At 40.7% G+C, this 10980-nt stretch overlaps 1 protein-coding gene and 1 long non-coding RNA gene across 2 annotated transcripts in view; one reads left to right on the forward strand and one right to left on the reverse strand.

The window, feature by feature from the left end:
• LOC140291809 (NLR family CARD domain-containing protein 3-like) overlaps window positions 1-10980 on the reverse strand; it is a 562338-nt gene that overhangs the window by 432844 nt on the left and 118514 nt on the right. The gene's annotated exons all lie outside the window — the stretch shown is intronic.
• LOC140292550 (uncharacterized) lies at window positions 9868-10418 on the forward strand. Its single transcript, XR_011912565.1, has 3 exons — window positions 9868-9977; window positions 10062-10154; window positions 10236-10418. It is a non-coding gene; the product is annotated as an uncharacterized lncRNA (long non-coding RNA).

The following is a 10980-nucleotide window of genomic DNA, read 5'->3' on the forward strand; positions in this document are numbered from 1 at the left end:
CAAGAAAATTCTCTCAAAATGAGACTCAGAGACAATTAACACAAAACATTTATTTTCATAGCAAGGTGTCTGCATGACATATCAGGAAACTGACACAGAGTTGTCTGAGTTAAAAAGATTATACTATTGCTATTTATGCCACACAAGGTCATGAGACATTCAGTAAAACAAGGTTTAGATGGAAGCTGAAATAAGATAGATAGGCCTTCTCCAGCACCCTTGACCCTTGTACCTGTGACGGTCCTTAAACAATACGTGGAACAGGACAATGAGAGTTGAACAGTTCTCAGCCCCACCACAAAATCTCAAAATTTCTTCATCATATTCTCATTAATGATCAGAGCTGAGTAAGATTTCTTTGAAAAGACAGAATAAACAGGACTTGATGGCTTTCAGTTTTCTTCCAGAGCAGAAATCACAGGCCACATCTTCAGGTCCAGCATGGCAGTGATCAGCAGGAGCAGCTTGGAGTCCAGTCTTCTTCAGCTGCTTCATTAAATCAGCTAACATGGTGCTTTTCTCCAGGACAGGCCTCGGTGTGAAAGTTTTCCTGCAATGAGGGCATCTGTGAATTCCCTTCTTATTCTTTCCATTCCAGTAGCCTTTAATACAGTTCATGCAGTAGCTGTGCCCACAGGGAATAGTCACCGGATCCTTCAGTAGATCCAGACAGATCGAACAAGAGAAAGTTTCCAAGTCCAGTTTAACACTTTTCTGAGCCATTTCCTCCATTTGGCAGAGCAGTGTGTGACTCTCAGAGCAGAAACACCGTCTGTACTGTGATATAAAACTAATTCCACCTCCTTTTGTTGCAGCTGATCTTCACTTAAGAGCTCCTCTACTATCACACAATGGTTTCACACATCCTCCCACCTTCAGATCAGTTTAGGGAGGGAACAAGGAAGTTTCCGCTTGAAATTCTTAAATCATGATCTTCTTCTGAAATGTTAACCTAAATCTTCTCCCTGGTGCATTCAAGTGCGTGACATGAAACATGAGCTCTCATACGGCTGCTGGACTTCAGAATAGGTAAACACCTGCAGAGTTGAGCTGCCTGAAAACTAAAGCTGACCCCTAACCTGCAAACTTTCTGTACTCCTGGCTGGCTGGACCAGAGTCCAGAGAAGAGTCCAATATTAGCTCTTAACTCACATGTAGATTTGACCTATTAAAGGTTTGTTAAGACTGCATTGTCATTTCAATTTTCACTTAAATAATATAGTCCAATTCAAGCCAATTGGAATTCAATTAATTAATTTCAAAATAATCAAATTAATTCATGTAGAGCCAATTAAAAAAAAAATATCCTAGCTAAGGAAACCAACAGATTGCACTGAAACTTGTCTTCAGTCTAATCTCCCGTCCTGAGCGTGCCTGTGGCGACTGTGGAAAGGAACGACTCCCTTTTAACAGGAAGAAACCTCTGGCAGGACCAGACTCAGGAAGGGTGGCCATCCGCCTCGACCAGCTGGGGTTTGAGAAGACAGAAAAGAGGGGGGAAAAACACCATACCACCATTCAAAGGACACCTGTTGGAACAGGGAAACAGAAATTAATAACCACAATAATGTCACATGTACATAATAGCAATTGAGAAATTAAACAGGGGGAAAAAGAGAGCAAAGTGAGGAAAGGTGTGACAGATGAGGTCCCCCAGCAGTCTAAGCCTATAGCAGCTTAACTATGGGATGTTTCAGGATCACCTGAGCCATCCCTAACTATAAGCTTTATCGAAAAGAAAAGTTTTAAGTCTAATCTTAAAAGTGGAAAGGGTGTCTGCTTCCCGGACATTTACTGGCAGCTTATTCCACAAGAGAGGGGCCTGATAACTGAAGGCTCTACCTCCCATTCTACTTTTAGAAACTCTGGGAACAACAAGTAAACCTGCAGTTTGGGAGCGAAGTGCTCTGTTAGGAAAATATCTTACAATTAAATCTTTAAGATATGATGGAGCTCGGTCATTAAGAACTTTATATGTGAGAAGAAGAATCTTAAATTCTATTCTGAATTTAACAGGGAGCCAATGAAGAGAAGCTAAAACTGGAGAAACATGATCTCTCCTGTTAGTTCTCATCAGAACTCTGGCTGCAGCATTTTGGATCAGCTGGAGGCTTTTCAGAGAATATGTGGGACAGCCCAATAATAAGGAATTACAGTAGTCCAATCTTGAAGTAACAAATGCATGAACTAGTTTCTCTGCATCACCTTGAGACAGGATGTTCCTGATTTTGGCAATATTACGAAGGTGAAAGAAGGCAGTCCTAGAAACCAGTTTTATATGTGCGTCAAATGATAAATTCTGGTCAAAAATAACTCCAAGGTTCCTCACTGTAGAACTAGAAGCCAAGGAAATACCATCTAGAGTAACTATATAACTAGACAATTTCTCCCTGAAGTGCTCAGGTCCAAAGAGAACAACTTCAGTTTTGTCTGAATTTAAAAGCAGACAGTTCTGAGTCATCCAGGTCTTTATGTCTTTAAGACAGGCTTGTAGCCTGACCAACCTGTAGGTTTCATCTGGTTTCATAGATAAGTACAGCTGAGTATCATCAGCATAACAATGGAAATTTATGCCATGCTGTCTGATAATGTTACCTAATGGAAGCATGTATAAAGTAAAAAGAATCGGTCCAAGCACAGAACCCTGAGGAACTCCATGACTTACTCCAAAGTGTGAGGAAGATTCCTCATTTACAAGAACAAACTGGAATCTATCAGATAAATATGACTTAAACCAGCCTAATGCAGTTCCTTTAATCCCAATAACATGTTCAAGTCTCTGTAACAGAATGCTGTGATCGATCGTATCAAATGCAGCACCGAGATCCAACAGGACAAGCACAGAAACAAGTCCGCTATCAGAAGCTAACAGGAGATCATTGGTAACTTTCACCAGTGCCGTTTCTGTGCTATGATGCACTCTGAATCCTGACTGAAACTCTTCAAACAGATTATTTCTATGTAAATGATCACAAAGTTGAACTGCAACTATTTTTTCAAGAACTTTGGACAAAAAAGGGAGATTGGATATAGGTCGATAATTAGCCAACACTTCTGAATCAAGAGTAGGTTTTTTAAGTAAAGGTTTAATTACAGCAACCTTAAAAGTCTGAGGTACATATCCTATCAACAAAGACCGATTGATCAAATCCAATATGGAAGTGTCAATTAAGGGGAAAACCTCCTTGAACAGTCTGGTTGGGATTGGGTCTAACATACAAGTTGATGGTTTAGAAGAGACTATTGCTGTTGTTAGCTCAGAAAGATCAACTGGACAGAAGCTGTCTAAATACAATTCAGGTTCGAAAGATACTTCTAAAGCTCCTCTACTTGATGATACATCAGTGATAATAATGGGAAGGATTCCATTAATCTTCTCTCTGATAGAAACAATTTTATTGATGAAGAATCTCATGAAATCATCACTGCTGAGAGTTAAAGGAATACATGGCTCAACAGAGCTCGGACTCTTTGTCAGCCTGGCAACAGTGCTGAAAAGAAACCTGGGATTATTCTTATTCTCTTCTATCAATAATGAATAATAAGCAGTTCTAGCTTTACGAAGTGCTTTCTTATACGTTATTAAACTATCTTTCCAGACTAATTGAGACTCTTCTAAATTAGAGGAACGCCACTGTCTCTCCAGCTTTCTTGCAGTCTGCTTTAACGCACGCAGCTGTGAATTATACCAAGGAGCCAACCTCTTCTGACTGATTACCTTCCTTTTCAGATGGGCAACATTGTCCAGTGTTGTACGCATTGAAGCTGTAGTGCTGTCAACAAGAGAGTCAAGTTCTACTGGAGTAAAATTTAGGTAGCCATCCTGTGTCATATCAGCACATGGCAGTGAAGAAAAGGATGATGAAATCAACTCTTTAAATCTGGTTACAGCATTCTCTGACAGACACCTTCTATATGTAGAATTCTTCTCAGAAACCGTGTAGTCAAGTAATGTAAATTCAAAAGTTATTAAAAAATGGTCAGACAAGACAGGGTTATGAGGGAACACTGTTAACTGTTCACTCTCAATGCCATAAGTCAGCACAAGGTAAAGGGTATGGTTAAGGCAGTGAGTAGGTCTGTGAACACTTTGAGAAAATCCAATAGAGTCTAATATAGAATTAAAGTTAATATTTAGGCTGTCATTTTCAACATCTACATGAATATTAAAGTCACCCACTACAATGACTTTATCTGTACTCAGCACTAACTGGGATAAAAACTCTGAGAATTCAGAGAGAAACTCAGAATAAGGGCCAGGTGGACGATACACAACAACAAACACAAGAGGTTTTTGTGATTTCCACTTTGGGTGGGAAAAACTGAGAATCAGAGATTCAAAAGAGCTAAAACTAATCTTGGGTCTAGGACTGATTAGTAACCCTGATCTGAAGATAGCTGCCACTCCTCCTCCTCTGCCTGTGGTTCTAGGAACATGAACATTTAAATAGTCAGAGGGAGTTGATTCATTAATGCTAACATGATCCTCCTGCTGCTGCCAGGTTTCTGTAAAACAAAATGATAAATCAATATGATGATCACAAATCAAATCATTCACTAACAGAGACTTCGAAGGGAGAGATCTAATATTCAGCAAACCACATGATGTGTAAAGAAACAGGACAGAGTTAAGAAAAGGAATCAAAGTGAAACTGTAAATACAGTCAAACCTGCTTCTTCATTATTTGTTTATTGTAGGGTTTGTGTTTAAGTTATGGGGAAGTTTGAAATCTGAAAGTATAGATATTTCTCAGGTTTGTGAATATACCCACATCTGGCCGCCCATCTCCCCCTACACACTTCCAGATTATAAGAGTCTGGAGTCCAACTATATCTCGTTGGTACGGCTCCACCTTACACACCGGCTCTGGCTCCTTCCTAGTTTGTGATGCCAGGAATCAGGCCAAGGCCCCTGCCTTCACTCACTGCCCACTTCATAATGCAAACTCCAACTCAATGTTTCTCCCTGCAGGTGGTGAGTCTTCCTCTGTGATCAGACAGGCTGCAGACACACAAAACAACACTCAGGAAGACACTGAAAGACTGACTCTGAAATTAAAGCTGAACATTTCTCCTATCATTGGATCTGTGTTTAAGGTCTGAGTTTATGAGTACACAACTCAGTTTGTGACTAATTTCATATTTTTATTTTCAACAGTCATTACAGGGATTTCCTCTGACAGCTCTCTGCCTCCTTTAAGGAGATGTTCTTCAACTCTAAACCTAAATACTCCTCAAGGGATGATAAGTTCAGGTATTTCAAAGGGAAGAAAACAAAATGAACACGAAATGCTGTTATTTTTTTTGAGCTGAGATAAATTCTGCATCTGTACACAAACATTAGATTACTCATTGTGTAGGGATAACTCTTTTGTAACCTAAGTTGTGTAATTTATATCCTCCACTCAATCTGATAGCTGTCAAATACTGTGTCTTCTGAGCTGGCTGGTTTGGTGGTTCAATATCAACTACAAAACAAATGTAATGAAGTTTTAAAAATGCAGCGAAAGAGTTGGGAATAAATGGAGATCTGTCATTACGAACTACAGGACAGTTAAGATTAGCTGTTTGCATGAAGATAAAATAGATTTTAAAGGTGTTGCATCTAACATTCAGAAACTCTAGAGCACCAGAGCCTCTGACCAAAAGAAACGCTAAAATAAACCTATTTACTTGAAGAACTTCAGAAGTTTATAAGACACTTTCTCTCATGAATGGGTGACTCTGGTCTTATCTCGCTCTGTGCTCGAGGCCTTTTAGGCCAAAGGATGTGAGCTCCTCGGATTACTGTGACCTGGATTACTGAGAATCTTCATCAATATGTTAACTGTAAAGATGTGAAGCTCGGACAGGAGATCTGCTTGTTGTATGAGGACAGAATGTGTGTCTTATATGGAGGTGGGAGCCTGGCTCAAATACAGAAATAATTTATTTGTATGTTTCTGATTTAAATGTGTCCTCTCAGGAGCTCTGAAGTACTATCAGTAATACTGAGCGGGACTCTGCATTGATGGTAATTTGTCTCTATCTGGTGGCGAATATATGAACTGCAAGACGTTCGTTTAATGAACACAGAAGCGTTCAACTTTAGGAGGAAGTGAAACTCTTCCAGTGGTTCCTGCAGAATCCTGACTTATTGGATGGTTCCAGCCACGAAGAAGCACCGTCTGCAGAAGACGAGCAGAACGGACACAGTGGACCTGATGCTGGAGATGTACTGAACACAGATGCAATGGTTGGGACAAAGATGGTTGGAGAGAAGACACAGAGGAGTGAAGGTCAGCTGGAGAAAGAGAAGCACCTCCAATTCTATCTGATACTAATATCAGTGAAAATGGTCTTCTTCTACTGTTCGATGTGCTCAGTAATTTCAGTTCTACATCGCTCAGGTTCAGTCTTGATTGGGTTGGGTTTACTTTCTCTCACAGCCTGCTGTGTTTTTCACTAACTGATTTTATCTGAGTGTGTGTGTGTGTGTGTGTGTACTGTATTTAGTCGACGTAAAGGTGTCTTTAACAGAAGGCACGAGGCTGTTCTCCTCTTAAGATTTATCTCTGTGCTTCACCCCGGCAGAAGCAAACAGTGAGGGGGCGGGGCTTGTTCCAGACTCTCAGCTGCTCTCCCATTGGTTATTGCTGATGACATCAGAGACGGACAAAGTTCCTACTGGCTCCTGAAGCCGGTGTAGTGAGTGTGTTTCTGGAGGAACGACAGCAGTGACACTTGTAATGTTCACAGCTTCTGTTTGACACCTCAGAGTTTATAAAACTCATACAACACTATCAGAACACATTGTCATTGTCATGGACCTTTATGAGCACACACACACACTCAGGACCTACATGATTACCGTGCTTAGTAATGAGTGTATAAGTGTACACACAATCCACAGCGACCCGAGAGGGCCAAGCGCCCCAGACATGCCCACAGGTGGGTGAAGCAGCGGGGAGAGACAATCCTATAAATGATGTGATCATGTGACCGGCACTAAAGACTAAAATACTTTATAAAGAATCATTTAAAATGTAGAATATTCAAGTTACACAAAGAGCAGAGAGACCTCGATAAAATGAAAACTGACTTTTCAACAACATTTCTTTGTCTTTTGTGGAGTCTTTTTTGTCCAAAGTTTTGGTCGACTTTCTTTAAAAAGTGATAAATCAGCTATATTCCTGAGGAGCCCTCTCCACATCTGCTGAATACAGAAAGTTTGGACGTGTTTGTAGCTGCTGCTGCTGTCCCAGCCATGATGTGTCCACACTGTGTGTTCAGAATGAAGGATTAGAAATGAGTGGATCTGAAGTGGAGGCCAGAGGCAGCTGGGAACAACAAGACGCTCCTGGACACAATTCATGCATGTTATCAGAATCAGAAATACTTTATTAATCCCCGAGGGGAAATTATTTAGAAACAAGAGTTTAAAAAAAAAAGATAAGAATGCTCAGTGTGAGCAGCCAAACGACATATTTTCACAGAGGAGAGATGAAGGTGTGGCTGCACACACTGATGAAGGATAAGAAGCTGTCTGGGTTAAACAAAAAGATTTAAAAGATATGATTTAAAAGCTGTCAGGGCAGCTTCTGTATAATTCATCATTGTTGAAGTGACATGAACGTTTTTCTTTTATCTTGGCGTAACTCTTTATTAATAATATCAATAAGCACTGATCAGCTGACTTCCTTTACTTAAAGCCAAGCAGCTCCTTCATGATGGATCACATGACGTGTCAACATGAATCAGATGAAACTGAGCTGTGAGCCTCTGCTGGTAGATGAGGTGATGACAGAAATCTGACAACATTCCAGCTGACAGCAGCAGTTTACCTGCAACAATGTCAGGAAGCCTCATTGTTCAGGTGGGAGTCGCACAGACTCACACAGACTCTGATGAGTTTGTTCAAAGCTTCCACCTGTTGAAGTGACCCACAGTCAAAGCTCTGACAGGACTGCTGCAGAACAGATGTTCACACATCACTGAGCCTCTCTGTCTGTCTGTTTCTGTGTGTGACTTCAGCTGTTTTATCTTTCCTCCATCAGGAAACTCAACGTTCCAGAGAACTGAACCTTCAGGTTTACAGGTAAGGTGGAACAGAGAAGAGTCATCTTAAAGCAGGGCCGGGTGTGAGTCCGTCAGTGTTTCCAGCTCAGCTCGGATGAAGTCCTCCGTCTGTCAGCGCTCTGCAGCTCCAACCACCCAACTGCTCCATCTGTGAGGGAAACCAGGACTCTGCCGTGAGTCTCTTTCATGTTTCAGCTTCTTTTGTCTGTCAGAGTGTTGCTGCTTCAGCAGGAAACAGCTGATCAGAATGACTGCAGAAACTTTATTGATCCTGCAGGGAAACAGCTCTGTTACAGCACGCAGTTAAGAAAGGAGGAAGCAGGGGAGGGGAAATAAATCCCAGTCAGAATATGAAGAAGGCAGAAAGTGTGAAAACATGATGAGATGTGTTCAGATGTTAGGTTATGGGCTGGATATTTGTTTTTAAATGTGTGAACACGGAGCGTCCCGGCCTCCACAGGAGTGAACGATGTTTTTCTGGGGCAGAATCTTATTTCAGAAGGGTTTGAACATCTTTTGGCAGTGATTGTAACTCTGAGTGCTGCAGAGCTGAACTTCGATCAGCTGAGAAAGAAATGACTGAACTGTAACTCTCAGTCAGGAAATGTTCTCATGGATTAAGCAGTCATGACCATTATATGTGATCTGTGAGAACAGATTATGAAATGACTCCAGAGAACAGGAAGTGTGTCTGTGTGCTGCTGTGATGGTGTTCAACCTGCATCAACAGGCGACAATCGTGACCTTTGGACTGTTTCTCATGTTTGTTGAATCTGAGCCATGGACAAACCAAAGGAACTGCAGAACCTGACTGTAAATCAACATATTTTAAACCTTTTCTTTTCTCGTTGAGAAAGGTCCTACCTGTGCTGCCTCCATCACAGGTGGAGCTCTGACTCATTCCAGGAAGCAACTCACCTGTGTTACATTCTGTTGTGTTCAAACGTCGAGTGGAGCGTCGTCTTCTTCAACACTTTGGCCTGTTTGAACAAACTGTGAGTTTGAACTTTGTCTTCAGTAACTTTCCTGTTAGTTTCTGTAATGTTTGGGGAACATGTTCACTTCTTATTTCAGAACAAACTTTGATCACTCTCAGGACACTCTCAAGACAATAGAAGCTAAATGAATAAAAATAAAAAGGAGATGAAAGAAAACAATAAAATACAAAAGATCAAATTCAGACGTCATCATCTTCTCAGGTAGAAATCCACACAGAAGAGGTGAGACTGAAGCAGTGATTTAAACATATCTACAGTCTGCTTCTATGGAAAGGTGAACAGTTCTACAGATGTGCAGCCGCTGCTAAAGCTCGATCAGCTCTGTGTTTTAATGTTGGAACATCGAATAGAAATTGACTGGTCGACCGCAGTGCTCCTACAGGGGTGTGGATGTTGAGAAGATCTGAGAAATAAGAAGGTGCCAATCCATTTAAAACTTATAAAGCAACAATTTAATCTGCAGAAAAGACTGGTTCAAACTGATATACATTGAATTCCAGGAGTCAAGTGGAGAGTTTTTTACAGGTCTTTAAATCAGAGTTAAAGCTTCACCTCGGCTGTCACTTTAAGTTTTAAAAATATGGTTTTAATAACTGCACTGATCTGCTTCTCCAACATGTCAGAGCTGTCAGAAATCATTCCCAGATTTTTAACAGCAGAGTGATTAAATGGAGCCAAAGGACCAAGAAAACCAGCAGAAAAATGCCAAGATGATCTGATATGAAACAGAGAATCAGAGCCAATCAGTGGAGGAACAGCTGATCTTTTTATTGCCCAAATGATGGAAATGAGGATTTGTGTTTCCTCTGCAGATGAAGGTAGAAAGTGTGTGAGCTGATGTGAATTCAGCAGCATGGATCAGTGTGAGGACACTAAAACCACTCTGTGTGGGGAACATGAGAGCCAGAGCAAAGCTCAGAGGTGAGATTACCATCTCTAACTGTCCATGACTCTTCTCCATGTCAGAGCTCAACACTCACATCACCAAACCACCTTTATTCACAGGAAGGGACATAGACCTGGATCCATGTGTGTGTCCTCAAAGAGTGACTTACTAAAGGATCACCCACTTTTCAAATTACAGGCCTCAAAAGCAGGGTAAGTTAACATCAGTTATTTGATTTAAAGATAATTAAGTATATCATGGATGCAGGCTTAAAGCATTTTTTTTCCCATCAGGATCCACCAGAGACCTGAACCTGAACCCAGCTGTGTGTCCTTTAAGAGCAACCAGTCACATAATTGGTTGATTAATTTCCAACATGATGTTCCATCAGAACAACAGTGAGTATCTGTCAGTATTCAGTGGAGGCTGCATCATGTTTCAGATGATAACCAGTTTTCAGCTGAATTACTTGAGACTTGGATCAGTTCTTGATGTCTCTGATGAGACTAATTAGCTGCATCATGTGTGTAATGTGATATTTTAGTTCAGTCCTGCAGCTCTTTATTAAAACAAAGGGAGAATATTTCTGCATATCTGTTCACTGATGTGGCTTTTTCACAGGATGCTGATTATGTAGTGAACAGGGCGGCTGATGTAGAAATATTACGTTCTCACACGTTGTGTTTAATGACATCAGTTTAAAACGACCTTCTGAAGAAACAAGAACAAAATGACCAAATCAGCCCAGTAATGTTAGTAACTGATCTGTTATCAATTATCTCCTAATAAACCTGCTCATGTGATCTGGTGAAAAGATCTAATTTTTTAATCTGACACTTTATATTCCAGAAAAATTAAATATTCCAAAGTCAGTTTTCCAGTGTGGTGCAGCTGTAGTTTGTCTCTGAAAGAGCAGAATGAATCTGATCACACAAACAGTAAAGAATGAGTCAGGGAACCATACTGAAATCTCAGAGCTTCAGTCTTCCTGTTTTCTCTCAGGTAAAATTACATCCAGCTTCCAGTTTCACACACCTC

Source organism: Leuresthes tenuis, unplaced genomic scaffold (assembly GCF_036924035.1).
Source record: "Leuresthes tenuis unplaced genomic scaffold, fLeuTen1.0.hap1 SCAF_1, whole genome shotgun sequence".
Classification (NCBI taxonomy): domain Eukaryota; kingdom Metazoa; phylum Chordata; class Actinopteri; order Atheriniformes; family Atherinopsidae; genus Leuresthes; species Leuresthes tenuis.